The 21,513-nt window shown below is 37.5% G+C and overlaps 1 pseudogene; it reads left to right on the top strand.

Moving 5' to 3' along the window:
- Nucleotides 1–6,679: 6,679 nt before the first annotated feature.
- Nucleotides 6,680–7,101, top strand: LOC105712686 (small ribosomal subunit protein mS33-like; annotated as a pseudogene).
- The last annotated feature ends 14,412 nt before the right edge of the window (nucleotides 7,102–21,513 follow it).

Raw genomic sequence — 21,513 nt, 5'->3', positions numbered from 1 at the left:
CATCATTATTCAGAAGCCATTTGAAATATAAAATGATAAGTAAAAATAACACCCTCAATTTGTGTATTTCAGTCATTTTATGTGACCTTTTCTTTCATATCCACTTTGCTGTGTTTCTTTACCAACCTGCGATATCAAGCATAAAAAAAGAGAAATACTATTTCCAGTCTATTCAAATAGTTGACTGGTTTTATCTTATATGTCGTACCTCGCCTGACACTTTAAAAAATACATATTTTTCCAAAAAAAAAAAAAAAACGGTAGAATGAAAACTATTTATAAGGAAAGGAGGGCTGGGCGCAGTGGTTCACGCCTGTAATCCCAGCACTTTGGGAGGCCGAGGCGGGCAGATTACGAGGTCAAGAGATCGAGACCATCCTGGCCATGATGAAACCCCGTCTCTACTAAAAATACAAAAATTAGCCGGGTGTGGTGGCACGCATCTGTAGTCCCAGCTACTCGGGAGGCTGAGGAGGAAGAATCGCTTGAACCCAGGAGGTGGAGGTTGCAGTGAGCCGAGATTGCGCCACTGTACTCTAGCCTGGCGACAGATCAAGACTCCGTCTCAAAAAAAAAAAAAAAAAAAAAAAAAAAAAAAAAAAGAAGAGGAAAGGAGAAATATCACCAAGGGATTTATTGTTTCATTGGGACACCTGTAAATCTCTAGCCTTGGCTCCATGCTGTCCTCTTCTTATCTATCATTTTATTTATCTCCTGGCATATCCCCCTATGTCTGCAGTGGGAGAGTCCATAATTTTTCTACTCCCACAAACCCCAATCCTATATCCCTAGCCCTCAACAGAAGCAGATGGCCTTTCTTCCTGCTTTTCTGGGCAGTGTGGCAATAAACTGTTTTCCTCCACTGACACATCATGTGTGTCTTCACCCACATTTTTAATCCCTAGTCTCTCCAGAAGACGTGTCCTCTCCCTGTCCATTGCTAACCCCTGCACCTGTGTTCTCAAGTTCTCTCTTTTCTTGCTTTTCTTATGTCTTATTTGTTTCTACTCATTATACACATGTTCCAGTCAACTGAATTATAAAAATAATTTTCTTTCTCTCTTGCCACCTCTTCCATCGATTAATATTATTTTTTATTTTACTGTCCTTGCACTACCTAGCTATTTGAAAGAAAAGTCTATTCCTTCTATCTTTCCTCTTCAAATACTCTTTTTCCTTTTAACGAGTAAAATACAGCTTCAGTCCTTCTCAGTCTACTGAAGACCTCCAAATGACTTCAATGATATTACTTAGACCTCATTTTCTTACCTTGCTTGGAAAAGTGGCAAACACTGAAGAAGAGAAGCCAACTGTCAACCAACATGTACTCACCTCTCCTATAGTACAGATTTATTGCTAGAAAGGGGCTGCCTGACTCTTAAAATTGCATCTAGCTGTGGCTAGTACTTGCCAATGGAATATAAGCAGAAGGATACAATTCACTTTCAGATCAAAGACTTTCCCATGTCTCTCTCTTTCAGTCAACAACAGCAATACCCTCATGGGTGCTGGTGCCACCAGATGGAAGGATCCATTGTCCTTGAATCACCCATGAACCAGGACCACCTGTCTTAGACTGCTATGTAAGAGGAAATAAACATCTATTGTGTTAAGCCATTAAAATGTATTTGCGAGTTTGTGACCATGCACAGCCCATCCTAACCGAAGCAGATACTATAGACCAGTATCTTGCTGTGAAACACATTTCTCCCTAGGATTTATGACATGTATCTTCCTGGTTCTTCTACTCTATCTGATATCCCTTCCCAGTTCCCTCTAGTGATATCTGTTCTCCAACTTTATAAATGAACTGATTCTGGCCTCAAGATTTTTCTTTTCTATCACTAGTCTCGCCTCGTCAATGTTCTCTTCATGTTTACCTGCCCTTGGTTCCAGTGACCATCTTCATGAACATGACTTCGAGATCCATACTCTTGGCCCATTAACCCATTTTCATAGCCCAACCCTATTAGGTAAATTGTGATTGCTTGAGCAAGGAGAGGAAAAATAACGGAAATTTTTCAAAAGATAGAAAACAATCAATCAATCAAACATGGGAAATATCAAAATCAAGACACACCACGTAGCTCGGTTTGAGGACTTTAGGGTCCTCCACATCTTCTACTCTAAGGTAGTTTATTTAATATACTCTTTAGTTCAGCTGACAATCTTTTCATTGCAAGATTTCCCTAGTGAAGAAGGCAGCGTGCTGATTTACATTCCGGTATGAGCTCCTTATCTAGTGCAGCCGTGCACTTTGACGCACACAAGCCTCGGGTGCTACCGTTGACATGAAACAGTTACCGGCCACTCCTCTAGACACAGAATCTGATTGGCCAGCTTGAACACATTGCTTTAAGCTAGAATAGAATCATGTGTTGAGTTTTAGCAGAATTACAATCCTTGGAATGAGGTTTCCATTTGCACTTCATCACAGACAACGTGACCCTGAAATTTGGCCTTGGTTCTCGCAACAGTAGCCTGGGACTGAGCTAGAATCTGGAGTTAACTGAATGTAAGATAGAACCTAACTAGCTCCACACTTAATGATTTGGTTACAACATGAATGATTATCATAAGTGATTACTTATCTAAGGTGCTATGCCCCCAAGAAATAGTTTTCTTGCATCTCTTCATTCACTTCTCACAATTATGAAAGTATTATTAGCATGTCTACTTTATCATAGAAAAACTTGAATCTAGAATAATATTGTCAATTCTTCCTACCCTAGATAAATGAATGATATAAAAGCTTAAGAATACCATACCAGAATTTTAGTCATCACTGAAATTCCACAGAATAGCTTAATACAATTGAAGAAATTGATCAAATTATGTGAAATGATAATTATTTTTTCATTCAACAAATATTTGCTATGTGTTTTTCTATGTCAGATACTGTGCTTGGAACTAGCAATACGGGGATTTAAGGTTTCATAACTCTTCTAAAGAAACTTGCAACTTGGCAAGGAAGAATGACAAGTGAACTCAGGGAGTGTGGATGGATGACCACATTAGAGACAGAAGTAACATGAGCTGCCAGAAAGATCTACATGAAAGCACAGGGGATGAAACACACATCCAGCCCAACATTATGGGAACAGGGAGAATTCCAAAAGGCCATGCTACGTTGAGTTTCACTTTTGTAAATATTGTATGATAATAAAAGTAGTATATGTAGGCCAGGTGCAGTGGCTCACACCGGTAATTCCAGCACTTTGGAAGGCCGAAGTGGGCGAATCATGAGGTCAGGAGATTGAGACCATCCTGGCCAACATGGTGAAACCCCATCTCTACTAAAAAAAAAAAAAAAAATTAGCTGGGCAAGGTGGCGCGTAATCCCAGCTACTTGGGAGGCTGAGGCAGGAGAATCGCTTGAACCCAGGAGGCAGAGGTTGCAGTGAGCTGAGATCGTGCTACTGCACACTCAAGCCTGGTGACAGAGCTACATTCCATCTCAAAGAAAAGGTAGCATATATAGAATACTTGTAAAATACAGGCAAGTCAAAAGAAGAAGACACAAGTCAAATGCAATTTTGCCACCCAAAGATAATCACAGTAAACGTTTCATATATTCCCATCTAATTTTGGTCTATGGCTATATATACATAGTTTTAAAATACAATGGAAATCATACTATATATAGTATTATAACCTGATTCTTCACTTAGTAATATACCATAAATATTTTCCAATGGCATTAAAATTTTTAGAAAACCTTTGTTTTTCATGGCTATGTAATTATTTCACCATATGAAATGTATCAATTAGGGTTTTTGGTTTCAAGCATAGAAATAGACTCCAGCTGATTTGAGGATCGAGGAATATATTGAAAGGATATTGGGTATATCATAATAGCATTGAGAAGGCCAGAGATCCAGGCTCATAAAACGGCATGAACAATGGAAGGCATAGAACTTTCTGGTAAAAATATTGCTGGTTTCATATCTTCCATTTGGATGCTGCAGCTTCCAGCTCAGCACCACAGCCACTACTGACCCGGAAACTAGATGCTGCTTCCAGCGTTATCTTTTACCTCTTCCAGACGGAATTTTCTACTGTCTATGTGTCTTTGTGCAATTAGTTCCCAATTCAAATTCGAGGGCTGATGAATTTGATTTGTCTGAGCCCAAGTCAAATGCTGATATTCTATCAGAAAGGAAAGCTAGGTAAGTGAGGGTTATAGGCTGAAGTGTGTACCCCTAAAATGTGTATGTTGAAGTCCTAACCCTCAGTTCCGCATAATGGGATTGTATTTGGAGACGAGGTCTTTAAAAAGGTAAATAGGTTAAAATAAGGTCATTAAGATGGACTCTAATCCAACATAACTGATGTCCTCATGAGAAGAGGGAATTTGGGGACAGACAGGTGTGAAGGAAAGACCATGTGGAGACACAGGGAGAGGATGATCTATAGGAGTTCCTCTTTCAGCTGTTCCATATGAAACATAAGTTCGCATAAGTATCTGTCTTTAGTGAACATGAACAGATAGTTTAATTACTAAGATTACCTTTAAAAAGAGGGTCTCACAACCAGACAGCAAATTAGAATCACCATGGGAAGACTTTTAAAATATCAACACCAGGGCCTCATCTCTAAATATTAGATTTGATTGTTCTTGGGTGGGGCATAGTCATAATTATTTTGTTAACTTCTCAAGTGATTTTTGTATATATAGCCAATTTCTTTACATTGCTTTAAAGCAATTTAGGGAAAAAATCAGAGAATTAGCTTTAGAAACTGAGAAAAGTGGTAATGATACCTCTCCTAAATAAGTGATGTGCTAGAACATGTTCAAAGTTTGTAAAATCATTATCTAAACAACAGTCATTCTTTCCATACTGGCCTGTAGAGTCAGTGTCATTCTAATCAGAAGCTGAGAAGAATTGTTTATAAAACTTGACAAGCCCATTTGAAGATTTTTGTGAAAGAGAAAGGGACACAAAATAACCAAAGTACTCATGAATAAAGAGGGGAAAATTCTTCCCTCCCCAAATAACTATACTAAGAAACTGTAAGAATGAAGATGGTAGAGTGAGAGGCTGGGAAAGACAATTGGCAAATAGAACATAGAATTCAGAAGGAAATTCATGACTAAGTAAAACATAAATATGCAATAGAGGTGTCATGGCAGATTGCTATGTATAGAACCCAGAAATTGTTATTTTTATGGAAAAATAGAAAAAATGATTAAAAACATTCCTACATCACACAATACATAAAAATCCATTTCAGATGATAAAAGACATAAATGTCAATAGAATTTTAACAATTTTAGAGAAAAGGATATATAATCTTACATTAAGAAAAGATTTCTTTCTTTTTTTCTTTTTTTCTTTTTTTTTTTTTTTTTTCTGAGACAGGGTTTTGCTCTTGTTGCCAGGCTGGAGTACAATGGCACAATCTCAGCTCACTGCAACTTCCACCTCCCAGTTTCAAGATTCTCCTGCCTCAGCCTCCCAAGTACCTGGGATTACAGGTGACCTCCACCATGCCTGGCTAATTTGTTTGTATTTTTAGTAGAGACGGGGTTTCACCATGTTGGCCAGGCTGGTCTCGAACTCCTGACCTCAGGTGATCTGCCAGCCTCAGTCTCCCAAAATGCTGGGATTACAGGTGTGAGCCACCATGCCCAGCCAAGATTTCTTAAATAAAACATTAAAAGGTGTTAATCATAAAAACAAAGTTAATAATTCTTTTTTGGGGGCAGACGGGGTCTCACTCTGTTGCCCAGGCTGGAGTGCAGTGGCACAGTCACAGCTCATTGCAACATCCTGGGCTCAAGTGATCCTCCCACCTCAGCTTCCCAAGTAGCTGGAATTACAGGCATGCAACATCACACCCAGTGAATTTTTTTTGTATATATATATATATACACACACACATTTTTGTAGAGATGGAGTTTTGCCATGTTGCCCAGGCTGGTCTCAAACTCCTGGGCTCAAGCTATCCATCGCTTCAGCCTCCCAAAGTGCTGAGATTACAGGTGTGAGCCACAGCACTGTGCCTGAATTAAATCTTTTTTTTAGAAAAAAACAAACAATATACATAAAAAGTTGACAAAAATATAAACAAGTATTTCTAGACGAGAATTTCCATAGTCAATAATATGGAAAAATGTTCAAACTTATTACAATGAGGACAATGAGATCAAAATTAGAAATCATATTTGATTAACAAATATTAAGAAATCTGATCATTCAAAATGTTGGATGTCTTATACCTGCACTGAAAATATATAAATTCATTTGACCACTTTAGAGGGTAATACAGTATTATATATATATTTTCTTATCCTATGACTGCAATTTTATTTCTTGATACAGGGCAACAGAAATTGTTCTACATGTGCTTCAGAATAGATGTATAAAACTATTCATAGGAAAATGTTTATAACAACAAAAATCTGGAAAAATATTTAAAAATCTGTAATGGAAAGACATATAAAGAATTGTGGTGATGGGTGAAAAAGGTCAGGTCCAGAAGCAAGATTTCACCATGTTGCCTGGGCTGGTCTTGAAGGCCTGGCCTCAAGCAATCCTCCCACCTCAGCCTCTCAAAGTTCTGGGATTATAGTCATGAGCTATCATGCTGAGCCTCCTCTGTTCATGGATCTTGAAATAGGCATTAAAACTTTCTTAATTTAAACATGGAACTCTAACTCTGTGCTACTCAAGAAATGTCCTCCCTTTTAGAATATGCCTTGCGCACGTCTCTTCTCAGTGCCCGGCTATTTGGTGAAGTTGCCCGGCCTACTGATTCCAAGTCTATGAAAGTGGTGAAACTGTTCAGTGAACTGCCCTTGGCCGAGGAGAAGGAGACTTATGACTGGTATCCAGATCACCACACCTACTCTGGACTCTGCAGACACTCTCACTTCTGGGACTCTACAGAGATGAGCATCAGGATTTTATGGATGAGCAAAAACAACTAAAGAAGTTTCGTGAAAAGGGGAAACCAAAGAAAGGAGAAGGGAAAAGAGCAGCAAAAAAGAAACAGTGTCGGTCCCTCAAGATGGAGAATTTCTTCCCCAGTGGCGGAGAGAAGAAAGTGCATTTATTGTCTTTCCACGTATTGGAGGAATGTCATCTTCCTAAATGAAGGTTATTTGGAGGAACACAGTCATGTCCTTATGGGAATCTAACCCGATAAAATTGTGGCTGGTTTCTTGAACACATTCTAACTATGCAAAATTATTTTGGCCTTGGCCGTGTAATGTGACGTTTACTTAGTTCTCTAATGAAATAGATACACTTTTTAAAAAAGAATTGTAGTATATTCATGATGTGGAATATTATGCAACGATGAACATTAAAGTGTAGTTACTTGTCACAACACGCATGCAAGAATTAACATGAAGTGTGACACTCTTAAATAAAGCTCAAAAACAATCAAAGGTAAACCACATGCTGTTAGGCCTTAAAATCTATGTAATCAAACTAACTATAAAAGTAAAGGAATGATCAACACAACTGTCAGGATAGTCACTACTTCACCATAAGATAGGGAGACAGCACATGGGTTGATGTAAAGCGTTGATAATATGTTGACGTAAAGTGTTGATAGTATTTTAGTTCTTAGGTGGATTTTGATGTTCACAAAACAAATTGCATGAATAAACAAGAGAGAGATGCAATAGTAATTGGTTGTGAACCAAGAACTATAATAAACCCAATTCTGTGGACTTAATTAATCCATATAATTTCCAGTGTTGTTTTTAGATCTTAGGAACCACTAAGGTGATATTAAGACTATTGGCAATTTTATTTATATACTTCCTGAGATTAAGAGTGGCAGTCAATGGGTCAGGTGCTATGGCTCATACCTGTAATCCCAGCACTTTGGGAGGCCGAGGTGGGCAGATCACTTGAGCTCAAGAGTTTGAGACCAACTGGGCAATATGGTGAGACCCTCATATCTATTAAAAATACAAAAAAAAAAAAAAAAAACTTAGCTGGGGATGTTGGTGCATGTCTGTGGTCTGTGGTCCCAGCTACTCGGGAGGCTGAGGTGGGAAGATTGCTTGGGCCCGGGAGCTGGTGTTGCAGTGAGCCGAGACTGTGCCACTGCACTCTAACCTGGGCAACAAAGCGAGATCTTGTCTCAAAAAAAAAAAAAAAAAAAAAAAAAAAGAGGGGCAGTTAACGTAGATGCATCAGTATTTGTTGAAAGGAGAATATATTAATGTATTTACTTCTTGCTTGAAGCATGGTTTGAGACATTTTGGCCTCAAATAACAGAACATACAATATACAATGTCTTGAGAATGTGAAAGGTCCAAACTTCTCATAACTTGAAAACTCCTGAGGTAATCGAACTCAGGCTCTGTTTTGCCTTCAAGTCTCTGCAATTCTTTCAGCAACACCTTTCTCCTTTTGCTAGCCTCATTCTCAGGTATTTTTTTTTCTTATGGTTTCAAGACTTGCATCCACAGGCAATGTCATTCAGAAGAAAACATTCCCAAACCACAAATAAAGGTTTCAGCTAGAAAACACCACACACAAACTCTGGTGTACCTGGCCATGCTTGAGCCAATCCCTGTAGGAAATGGAGGGATTGATCAACACAACTGTCAGGATAGATCAATCTCTTGAGTCAAGAGTTGATGAAAGGCAGTATTTCATAGACTCTGAACTACTGGAGTTCTATTAGGAAACAGGAAAGGGAAATGTATGCCAGAAAAGTACCAAAATATTCACTGCATTTAATTAGGAGTTAATTAGAAATCAATCATTTTTTAAATATCAAAATTAAAATTAATGGTGGAAATTTTTCATATATATCATATATTCATTCTTTAGGAGTCTCTTCTTTAGTAGTATCATATAATTCAATTCCTAGCTCTCTTTTTTATTTTTTATTTAATTTTTCATTTTATTTAATATTCTGTGGAAGTGAATTTGACTATAAGAACCAGCATTTCAAGCCTGCAAAGCAATAATTATGCAATTCACTTTTACTAGCCAAAATGCAAAGGGATCCAAAAAGCCTCTCTTAAGAAGCTTTAATAATAATAATTTTTTAAACCATAAAAGAAAATACACAGTGTTTAAGAAGACAATTTACTAGCCTTCTAGAGGAGTTTCTAATAAAAAGCTGTTCTGCAGATGAAAAGGGAAACAGCATAATGTACTTAGATTTCCAGATTTCAATGGAATTTCTTCCATCACAGATTATTTCCTGCTACTTGATCTTCACAAGCCAATGTTTGCTATTCACTTTAAGTTTTTGACAAATTATTGCTTTATACCTAAATAACCATATTCACAAATGCCATCTCCATGAAATACGATGGTCCATCATCAGATAATTAATGCAGCAAAGCAACTGTGGAGACTAGTGTGTCTCAAGTGGTTGCTGTTCAAGGTTAACCTCATTGCTTTGACATCATAAAATGATAGTGTACCACGTTTCAAAGGGCCTGTTTTAATTAAAATATACAGGCATTGCTAATAGGAATGAAATGTCATCAGACCTGAAAATCTCTGTGTAAACATTTTCAGTGCTATTCTGCACTATAACACCACACTGCATTGTCAGTGAGGCAGACAGAATAATAGTGCCTAAAGATGTCTATGTCCTAATCCCTGGAACCTAAGGGCATGGTACCTGATGTGGCAAATGGGACTTTACAGCTGTGATTCAGTTCAAGACCTTGAAATGGGAAGATTATCCTGGAGTATCTCGGTAGGCCTGCCCGACATAATCACATGGGTCTTCAAAAGCAGAGAATCTTGCCTGGTTGTGATCAAAGGGTGATTTCTACCCAAGAAGAATCAAAGGGATGCAGAAATTCTGGCTCTGAAGATGGAAGAAGGAGTCCAGAAGCCAAGGAATGTGGGCAGCTTCTGGAAGCCAGAAAAGGGAAGGAAACAGATTTTCCTCTAGAGCCTTCCTAGGGAAGGCATCCCTGCCAAAACTTTGATTTTAGCCCAGTGAGACCCATGTCAGACTTCCGGAACCAGAAGACAATGAATTTGAGTTGTTTTAAGTCATGAGTTTGTGGTGACTTGCTACTACAGCAATAGGAAATGAATACAGCCAGCAAATACTGCAATATTTAAAGTATATCCAAAATGTTAAATACGTACAAATTACCTCTCATTTAAATGAGATTTTACATACCTTATATGTTGACTGTGACATTTGCTTTTAATTTCTTCTGCAAATTCTCAGTTCCTCCGTTAAAAAAGGCAGAATTTCCTTTAATAGGATTTATTAGGGTAAACTCTTTTTGAATATTCTTTATTTCTCAATCTAATGAGATTAATCATAATTAAGTAACTTTGAAATATTTCTGTAGTTCCTTCCGAGCTTAACTATAGCACTTGATTCTGTTCTTCCAGAATAAATTTTGAAGTGTGCCTCCTGGTAGGTAAAAGAGACTTCTAAAAAAGCATCAGTCAGTAGGCAACGTGCTGAGCTCTACCCTTACTGATTTTCCATATCATGGAAAGAACAACCCTAAAATCTGAATTCAGTTACTTTGCAGAATCTGCTCCAACCCAGGATGTAAAGCAACATCACACCCAGGGATTGCTACTGACGTGTGGTACCTCCTGAGCAGAAGCGTGGGAGGCTGATCTTGACCACAGTACCTGGTGTGTACCCTGTTGTTGTTGTTGTTATGTGCTGAAGGACTGTACCCTATCACCTTGGCTTCCACTTCATTTCTGCATTACCCACCCCACCTGCAAGGCTTGGCCCACGGTGGCTTCCATGCCAAGTCTCCTCCTAGTTACACTCTGTTTGCTATTTCCAAATTGTTTTGCTTCCTTCTAGAAAATGTAGACAGAAAGGTGCAGGTGTTTTGCCCACATCTGCATAACATAAACTGTGTATATATATATACAGTTGTTTCTAGGAGCCCATCTCTGTGGGATAATGGGTAATTCAAATGCCTACCAGACTGAAAGCAACTTTCGTATACTTGGCTTCTGAAAGAGCTGCTGCTTCCCTCTTGCATGTAATAAAACTGTGATATACATCTAAGTGTATGCATATTTGTTCATATCTTAGCATATAACAACTGGAAGAAAGAGACCACAGACGAGTCCTAGGACTTGCTCTAGAGAAGAAGTATATACTTATGCTATTTTGTCAACCTCTTTAATCACCTGTATCATGGCAGAAGAGATAGCCTGACTAAATAGGACTCTATTCATAAAATCTGCACATTGTTTTCCACAGTAAAAAACTGCATTTCTCAGGAGGCTGAGGCAGGAGAATTGCTTGAACCCAGGAGGTGGAGGTTGTGGTGAACTGAGATCACACCATTGCACTCCAGCCTCGGTAACAAGAGCGAAACTCCGTCTCAAAAAAAAAAACAACTGCATTTCTGGATTTTTTTCTGATTGTACAAGAGTGCCTTTTTAGAACAATTCAAAAAATTAGAAGATACCCACTTTAAAAAAAAAAATCATGAAATCTTACCCCTCTGAGATTACTTCCAACAATATCATGGAGTATGCTGAGTCTTTTTTTTTTTTTTTTTTTTTTTCAGACAGAGTCTTGCTAAAATGCAGTGGCTCCATCTTGGCTCACAGCAGCCTTCCCCCCTCAAGTGATTCTTGTTCATCAGACTCCCAAGTAGCTGGGATTGTAGGTGCACGCCGCCACACCCAGCTAATTTTTGTGCTTTTTTAGTAGAGAAAGGGTTTTGCCATGTTGCCCAGGCTGGTCTCAAACTCCTGGCCTACAGCAATCCACCCACCTTGGCCTCCCAAAGTGCTGGTATTACAGGCTTGAGTCACCATGCCTGGCCACACCGTGTCTTAGACACAAGCAGATGTAATTTTTCATAAATGAGTAAACGAGATATCAAGATTTTTGGTTTTATTATGGATGCTTTTAATGTTTTAAATTCAGGTATTGTTGTTTTCATTGTTCTTGTTTGGATTTCTCATTCCTTCCCTCTAATTTTTACATTTCCCCATTAACATATTACAGTCATATGTATGTATGTATATATGTATATGTTCCTGCATTTTGGTAGTGTTTTGTGCTGCTAAAAGTCAGGATTTGGAGGAGATGGGATGTTTGCTTAAAAAAATACTTCAATGAGTTTTCAAAATGCAAAGTTTAGCCTGATGTCTAGTATTGATTGAGGGAGGAGAGTTTCTCTGCCTAGAGAAGAATAATTTAGAAAAAGAGTTAATGATTTTTAGCTATAGAGGGAACAGAAGGTTTCCAAGGTGAAGAGAGAGACCTGAAAAAGTGGAGGTTTGCCAGGATCAGGTGGGGAGGAAACCCGGCCCATGAGAATTTCCTTTCGACAGGCACAGCCAATGGACAAGGGAGGCGGGGAGAGCTTGTCTTTTACACTCTTCTGCCTATACCCTGTTGCCTTGTAATTCTACCTTATCACCCACAATTTTCAGGAAAACTCTGTTGCACGGTCAACAGCCACATGATGTCAGGGACAAGAACAGCGAAGAGATCCGTGCAATAAGAAAACGCAGTGGATTCGGAAAAGAGGGAACCGTGGCAAGGCTGAATTTAAAAATTCCGTAGAAGCAGGAAATGATGATAGTAAAGAAATCGCCCTCTGAGAATGCTCAGAAATTCTGGAAAGGAGTGGCATTGAACATGGAATGAGAATGATGGTTGAGGAGTAAAGGAAAATGCTAAGCAACAGAACTCCAGGACTCGGGAACACTGGGGAGGCTGACAATTTTGATAAAATCTTCTTTAGTGTGAATTTTCATAAACACAACTACCAAGTCTGTGGTAGCCTATATATCATCATATCTTCATTATATTGCCATGGAAATGTCTATGTAAAGTTGTTTTTATCATATTCCAGAACAAAAGTGGGCCTTTTTTTCTTTTTTGACAATTTGGTAGGTAAGACATCACATAAAATGGTAGAATACATTTGCAGTTCATTGATTTCTAATGAGGTTGAAAATCCTTTATTTTTTTTTGATTTCTACTTCTGTGAATTTAGATATTATAATTCTGAATTCAATCATTGGGTAATAGCCAGCTAATCCAGTTATCTCCCTATAAAAATATCCTACATTTTTTAACTTGTAGTTTTATAAATGTAGTAAAAAGGACATTTTTAAAAGTAGGACCAAACTTATATTGTAGAATGAGAACAGATTTATTTTACTACATAGCTGGCTTAAGCATACTTATTTGTAACAAACAACAGATAATTTTTTAAAGTAAATTTTCAATTAATTTCTCATTGGTATGTGTTGGAAAGCTGGAAACCCCAAGGTAGATGTGGCCAATAGAATGAGTTGCCTGTGTTCTGGTCAAGTTGGGATCTCTTTTCTAATACCGTTATATTCTGCCTCTTTTGGATTCTGCATTTGAGGAAGGGATGAAAGGGATTGAATTCTGCCCTGTTTTCTGGGGAAAAAAAAATGTTTTCCCAGTTAGGGCTTGGGCCAAAACACAGATAGATTTTCTACGGCTCAAAAACACAAAGCCCATGAACCTCCCGGTATAATAGTAACTATTCTCCTTCAGTTCAGGATGTATTCATCAGCTTGAGTTGCTATCCCAAAGAAACACAAATTGTGTGGCTTAAACAATAGACATTTATTTCTTATAGTCCTGGAGGCTGGAAGTCTAAGATCAGGGTGCTGCCAGGATTGGCTTCTGGTAAAGCCTCCCTTTCTTGTTTCCTGATGGCTGTCTTCTGACTGTGTCCTCACATGGCCTTTGCTTTTGCATGCAGACAGGCGGGTGGTGGGGAGGCAGGTGCGGGGTCTCTGGAGTCTCTTCCTCCTCTTTTGGGAACTAATCATAAAAGATTTGGGCCTCACCCACCTTCATTTAACCTTGGTTACATTCTCAAAGGCATTACCCCCAAATACAATCATATTGGAGGTTAAAGCTTCACATGTGAATTTTGGGGAATGCAAGTAAGTTCACAGCACAGGAGCTCAAGTTTTACTGTTGATCCCCCATCCAGGAGTATGTAGGTAGCAGTATATTGCGCAGAGATATAAGGTGGATTTCCAGGATCTCAACTGTCATTGCTGGTTTTGATTGGGAAATACATAATTCCAGACTGAAGGATAAATCAATGGGATAAATAACACATAATCCCACGTTAACAATCAAGTACTGTGTATGTGATAAATGAAATGCACTGTGCGAGAGTTATTAAGCAAAATCAGAATAAACATTTTAAAAATCACTCCTACATACCAAAGCTAAGTGTTTCAAAGTTAAGACTACAAATTGAAAATGGCTTAAAAGATTGGGCTTTTGTTAATATATTGGTGCATTAAAAAAAACCATCAGCAAACATTCCACCCAGGAGTTTTACCTTTAGTTCTTCTGACATTTGCAAAGGTCCCCTCCTCCCTTCTCTTTTTATTATGAGTTAGGGGCTTTCCAGCTGCAAGGAAGCTTTGAAGTTTCATATCTTCCTAGGACTTCTGACTTCCTCTGGAGATATCTCCTTAAATCCTCTTAGAGAATATGGTGCTCAGAGCTTTTGTTCTATATAATCACTCCCTGTTAGAAAGAATAAACTCAGGACCAAGCAACCTGGCTGGGTGCTTAAAGCCGGTTTGTGCAGCCAGATACCACCAGGTGTTGTAGGATTCTGAGAGGAGAGAGAGAGAAGCTCCCCTTGCCCCACCCCCTGCCAGAAACACACAGCCCTGAGAAGGAGCAGTTTTCACCAGCAGCATTTTTACTTGGAATCATCACCACAATATACATCAACAGGCAGTGAGACAGGAATAGACAGCTGCGTCAGGAAAGAACGTTGAGAGCTGATGTGTGTGTGGATGCATGCATGGATGCACATATGTATGGATGGGTGGAGGGATGTGTATGTCTCACACACACACTCTCACACACCCTTAAGAGTTTTATATTTTCTTAAGTGCATCTCTTTATTTTTTTTCCTTTCAATACTATTTACCACCTCATAGAGCTCTCACAGAAAAACAAACACCAACAAATTGTTCTCCTCATTATCTCTGAGGCTTCTTTAAATGTTGAGTTATACTTTTATTTTACTATTTAAAATAGGATTGATTTGGTATTTCAAAGGCATCCGAGCACTTTCCACCCAGGTCCTGTATGTTATCCCTTTGTTTATGAACTTTGAAGTTCTCTAGACAATTCCAGAGCCTTTGAGTTACGTTCTACAACCTAACTTCGGCTGTTGCCAAAAGAATGAATCATTAAATATTGGCCCGAGAAGGCTGATTCTAACAATTTCGATAAGTTTTTCTAATCTGATACAAGATTAGTGACATAGATTTTTATGTAATTTGTTCATTTTTATATAATTTGTAGATTTTTATATAATTTTGCTTTATCTGAGGATAAAGCAAAACTTTTATGCCCTTTTGAAATGCCATTATAAAACAAAATTAAAGAACACATTATAATCCTAACTGGGAATGCCAAAAATTTGATGAAATGTCTATGTCCAGATGTCATTTTCTACGATTGAGAATGTGTTGTGCTACCACTAATGCAACAGAGAAGTGACCCATCTTAGAGATACTGTGAAATGTAGAACAGAATTGACCCAGAGCTCAAGTCATTGTTATCCGTCCACAAGTCGCAAGTCCACTGTTCAGAGTGCCGTGCAAAGTGGGTAGTCTTTCTCCAAAGCAAATTCTGCTTGGGCTGAGCCCCTCTTTTAGCTTTTTAGCAATCATTGCGTCTAGAATAATAAGCTTTTGGCTTAATGTTATTTTAGGTCATCTCAGGCTTTCTGTACATTGTAGAAGACTCAATTCATATTATGAGAATCTTTTAGACTACCACCAACTACACTATCAAGGACCTTTTAAACTGGGGTACGTCATTCCTGAGGACTGACCAAACTTTTACTGGTTACTTCTGAAAACTGCTTTTCTTCCATTATGGCATATTAGAGATCTAAATGGGCTCTGCTTTGCTTGACTATCATGTACACTAAGATACAGTGTTAAGAAAACAGAAGCATGATGAGTAAGTAGAATAGAGAAGAATTTTGGAGCAATGAAACTATTCTGATACCAAAACAGTGGATATATTTCATTATACATTTGTCAAAACCCATAGAATGTACAACACCAGGTGTGAACCTCATGGCAAGCAATGGACTTAGGTGATAATGATGTGTCAACAAAAGATCATCCTTTGTAATGAATGTCCCACTATAGTGGGGGATGTGGATGGTGAGAAGGCTGTAAGTGTGTGAAGGCAAGAAGTATGCTGGGAATCTGAACTTTCTGCTAAGTTTTGCTGTGAACCTAAATTTTTTCTCAACTATAAAATATATTTTTAAAAAGACAGATATGATACAAAAAAACATGTTTTTTATTTTTCTTCAGTTCCTGTCACACAGCTCCTGAATCCCTTGGAATTTGGTGAATAATAGGAGGGTCTTTTTTATTCACAAATATACCCATATTAAATCAATAGAGCAAGATAATATAATAGTTGTAAATATACATGCACCCAACATAATAGAACCTAAATATGTAAAGCAAATATTAATAGATCTGAAGATTGAGATAGACTGCAATAGAATAATAGTAGGGGACTCCAACACCACACTTTGAGCAGTGCACAGATCACCTAGCCATAAAATCAGTAAGATATCATCGGGCTTAAATGACTCTAGTCCAAATAGTACTAACAGACACATATAAAACATTCACTCCAATAGCAGCAAAACATAGATTCTTCTCAAGTGTACACAGAACATTCTCTAGTATAGATATCATGTTAGGTTACAAAACAAGTCTTAACAAATTTTTAAAGACTGAAATCATATGAGGTATCTTTTCTGACCCCGAAACTAGAAATCAAAAATAGGATGAAGTTCAGAAAATTCACAAATACGTAGAAATTAAACAACATGCTCTTGACCAACAAATGGACCAACAAAGAAATTACAAGAGAAATGTAAAACTATATTGAGACAGATGAAAATGGAAACATAACATGTCAAAACTGTGGAATACAGCAAATGCAGTTCTAACAAGAAAGTTAGAACTATAAATGTATTACATCGAAAAATAAGCAAGATCTCAAATATCTTAATATTGTACCTGAAGAAATTAGAAAAACAAGAGCAAACTAAGCCTACAGTTAGTAGAGGGAAGGAAATAAAAACCTAGAATAGGAGTAAATAAAACAGACTAGAAAAACAATTTAAAAGCTCCATGAAATTAAGTGTTTTTTTTCTTTCTTTTTTTTGCAGAGATGGGGTTTCACCATGTTGGCCAGGATGGTCTTGATTTCTTGACCTTGTGATCCGCCTACATCGGCCTCCCAAAGTGCTGGCATTACAGGCATGAGTCACTGTACCAGGCCAAGTTAGTTTTTGAAAAAGATAAAGTCAATAAACATTTAGCTATACTAAATAGAAAAAAGAAAAAAAGCCAGATACATGAAATTAGAAATGAAAAAAAAAAAACAACATAACCACAGATATCATAGAACTACAAAGGGTCATTAAAGACAACTGTAAATAACTATACACTAATCAACTCAGAAATCTAGAGAAAATGGATAAATTCCTGGACATATACAACCAACCAAGATTGAATTATGAAGAAATAGAATATCTGAACAAATCAGTAATGAGTAAAAATATTAAATCAGTAACAAAAAGTCCCTAATGAAAGAAAAGTCCAGAACCTGATGCTTTTACTGCTAAATGTTACCAGACAGTTAAAGAACTAATATCAATTCTTCTCAAAGTCTTTCCGTAAATTAAAGTGGAGAGAATACCTCCAAACTCACTTTATGTGGGTAGTTTATGATGATAAAAGCCAGGTAAGAACAATATAACAAATAAAACTACAGACTGATATTTTTTGATGAAAATAGATGAAAACATTCTCAAGAAACATGCTAGAAAACTGAATTTAACAGCACATTAAAAATATCTTTCATCACTATCAAGTGGGATTCATCCCAAGGATGCAAAAATGGTTCAACATATGCAATCTAGAAATGTAATACAACACATTAACAGAATAAAGGACAAAGACCATATGATTATGTCAATAGATGCAGACAAAGCATTTGACAGAGTTAAGCATCCTTTCATTATACAAACGTCCAACAAATTAGACATAGAAGGATGTAACTCAACACACTAAAGGTCACATGCGATGATCCTACAGCTAATATCGTACTCACTGGTGAAAACTTGAAAGTTTCTTCTCTAAGATCAGGAATCAGACATGGATGTTCATTCTCACCACTTCTATTCAACATAGTACTGGAAGGTCTAACCCGAGCAATTAGGTAAGGGAAACAAATAAAAGGCATCCAAATCAGAAAAAAACATTTTTTTAAATTGCCCGTTTGCAGATGATATAATTTCATATTTCAGAAATCCTAAAGACTACATCAAAAAATTGTTAGAATTAATATTCAGTACACTTGCAGCACATAATACCAACATACAAAAATCAATAGTGTTTCTATATACTAACAGCAAACCATCTGAAAAAGAAATTAATAAAACAATCTAATTTTTTTCAATACATACAAAAAAACACAAATTATTTAAGAATAAATTTAACCAGAGAGGTGAAAGATCTTTACACTGAAAACCATAAAACATCAATAAAAGAAATTGGACAAGAATCAATGGAAAGATATCCCCTGCTCCCAATCAGAAGAATGAATATTATTAAAATGTCCTCACTACTATTATTAAATGAGGACTCACTACCAAAAGTGATGTACAGGTTCGGCATGATCACTATCAAAATACTATTGTACAACACGATGACTATAGTTAATAGCAAGATATTGAATTCTCGAAAAATGCAAAGAGAATCAATTTTAAATGTTCTCACCACAAAAATGATAATTTTGCAAAATAATGCATAAGTTAATTAGCTAGATTTAGCCATTCTGCAATATACATATATTTCAAAACATCATTTTGTACACAATAAATACATACAATTTTATCATCCTATGAAAAATTAAACTTACAAAAAGAACACCCTTGGATCACACCTGAATTTATGCTGATGAGACGGCTTTGAGTGGGGCTCCTAGATAGCCTCAGGATGGGCCTTGTCACCAGAAAGACCAAATCATTCGAGCTGGAAATTTCAGTTCCACCCACCAACCTATTGCGATGGGAGGAAGCCTGGAGACTGAGTTATAAAAACTCTTGAACAATGAGATTCAGATAGTGTCCCAGTTGGTGAGCACACTGAGGTCTTGGGAGGGCAGTGCACCCACAAAGCTCTATACTACCCTCCACCCCAGCAACTCACCCTATGTATCTCTTCTATTTGTCTATTACTGGGTTGTGGCCTTTATAATAAGCCAGTAAATGTCAATTAAGTGTTTTCTTGAGTTCTGAGAGATATTCTAGTAAATTATCAAACCTCAAGAGAGGATTATGAGAAACCTTGTTTTTTGGCCAATTGGTCAGAGATACTAGAGGCCTGGGACTTGAGACTGGTATCTGCAATGGGGGAGTCTGGTGGCAACACGCGGCCCTTTAGCATGGGGGTCTCCCACTAACTCCAGAGCCCTTTAACATATGGAGTCTGCCCCTAACTCCAAGTATATAGTATCAGACTAGAACTGAATTGTGAAATACTTGGTGTCAGAGGATTTGGGAATCTCACAGTAGGTAAATGCAATTGAGAAGTGGTTAAATGAAGTTGGGCATAAGCATTAAATACAACATTAACCTTAGCGTATTCAGTTTTAGGGCATCAAAGACATAAATAAAAAAGGCTTCTAATGATGTAGGACCACTCCTAAATCAAGATGAAAAGCAAACTGCAAATCAATGCAGTAATGTTTATCTAGAATACAACTAGACAAATATGCTGTCTTTATCAGGTCTAACCTAGCCCTTTTCTAGTATTCACATCCAAAGACTGTATAGACAGAATGCACGATTCTCTTGATGGTAACTGAATGAATACACAGGCCCTACTGTGAATTTCATTCAGTGTTTTCTCTAGCAGAAAGTATGACTCATAGTCATCGTTTAAACACATATAATACTTTTTATTTACAGGCACTTTTATATCCATTATTTCATCTGATCTCACTTATTTGCAACCAGTGCTGCTCCTGAATTTTGAATGTCATAAATCAAATTCAGAATTCTAGGTGAAACTCAAGAAGAAATTCATTGCTCTGTCAGGTGTTACGTTGCCTGAGTAGCAGATATACATAAATGAACAAGCTGGGTGGTCCCATTCATTTTGCTGATTTTGTGCTGTGCCTTTGCAAAACTGAAATTGTAATTTAAGAGGTCTATTGCACAGCTTCAGAACAGCAAGACATTATTTGTTTCAAACTCAATTTGCTCCTGTGTTTTCAGCCCAAAGTCAAATGCAAATATCCCCTAGTATCCTATTTATGACAAAAAAAAAGTCATATTCAAAAAAGTCTCTGCAGATGATCAATGATGAAAGATGTTATTAGCATAGGTGGTTAAAATAGAGGAGAAAGAAAATATTCTTAACAATTCCAAACACTTCGAAAGGGAGGGAAATATGGAGCGTCATTCTTAGATTACTGGGGAATAAAATCATATGCTTCCAGGACTAATTCAGTAAAGATGAAATCTAAATAGAAGGAGACTAAAAAAAAAAAGTCAACGACTAAATTTTTTTCACTCACATTAAGAGGAACCACTAATAGCCCCATGCTTGAGATGAGGAAATATTAATAGATGTCAACCTGAGATCATCAAAAGGTCAGAATGTAGTTTAAAGAGAGTTTATTCAAGCACAAAGGTTGAGGCTGCTGCACAGGACACGCTTCCAAGTTGCCTTGCAGGGTGCTCTGGAGAACAAAACAGAGGCTTAAGTTTATAAAGATAAAAATGACCAATCAGTAGAGGGGTGATTACAAAAGTTGTTCATCAGGAATTCTTATTGGTTTACATAAATGACATTGGTTTGTGATTGGCTATACATTGTTGAAATACAGAATATTTGGCAATTTATGGCTTCTTGGTGTCAGTCTAGAGCCTGCATAGCAAGTGGCTTCAAGAGGTAATTCTTAGGCGGCTGGATCATGAGGTCGAGAGATCGAGATCATCCTGGTCAACATGGTGAAACCCCGTCTCTACTAATACAAAAAATTAGCTGGGCATGGTGGTGCGTGCCTGTAATCCCAGCTACCCAGGAGGCTGAGGCAGGAGAATTGCCTGAACCCAGGAGGCGGAGGTTGCGGTGAGCCGAGATCATGCCATTGCACTCCAGCCTGGGTAACAAGAGTGAAACTCCATCTCCAAAAAAAAAAAAAAAAAAAGAGGTAATTCTTTAGCTCAAGGGGGAGTGAGATAGGGACTATTACACTTTAAATACCTTTTTAGGCCTGATCATTTAAAAGAGCTCTCATTCCTCAGTTAAAAGGTGTTTTTATTTTTATTTTCTTTTTCAGAGATATCATCAAGCCATGGAATGTATTTCGCCAGATATACAAGACAAAGTGTTGTAAACTAAAGTGCAAATGTGAGTCCTAGAAAATTCTTAGTCATCTTCACCTGAGCAAACAGTCAAGGGACACCAACTGTCAGCCAGTCAC

The sequence above is a fragment of the Aotus nancymaae genome, unplaced genomic scaffold (genome assembly GCF_030222135.1).
Source record: "Aotus nancymaae isolate 86718 unplaced genomic scaffold, 86718_ANA_hifiasm-v0.15.2.pri h1tg000008l, whole genome shotgun sequence".
Lineage (NCBI taxonomy): Eukaryota > Metazoa > Chordata > Mammalia > Primates > Aotidae > Aotus > Aotus nancymaae.
The sequence above is the reverse complement of the archived record's forward strand: the minus strand, read 5'-3'. Positions and strand labels throughout refer to the sequence as shown.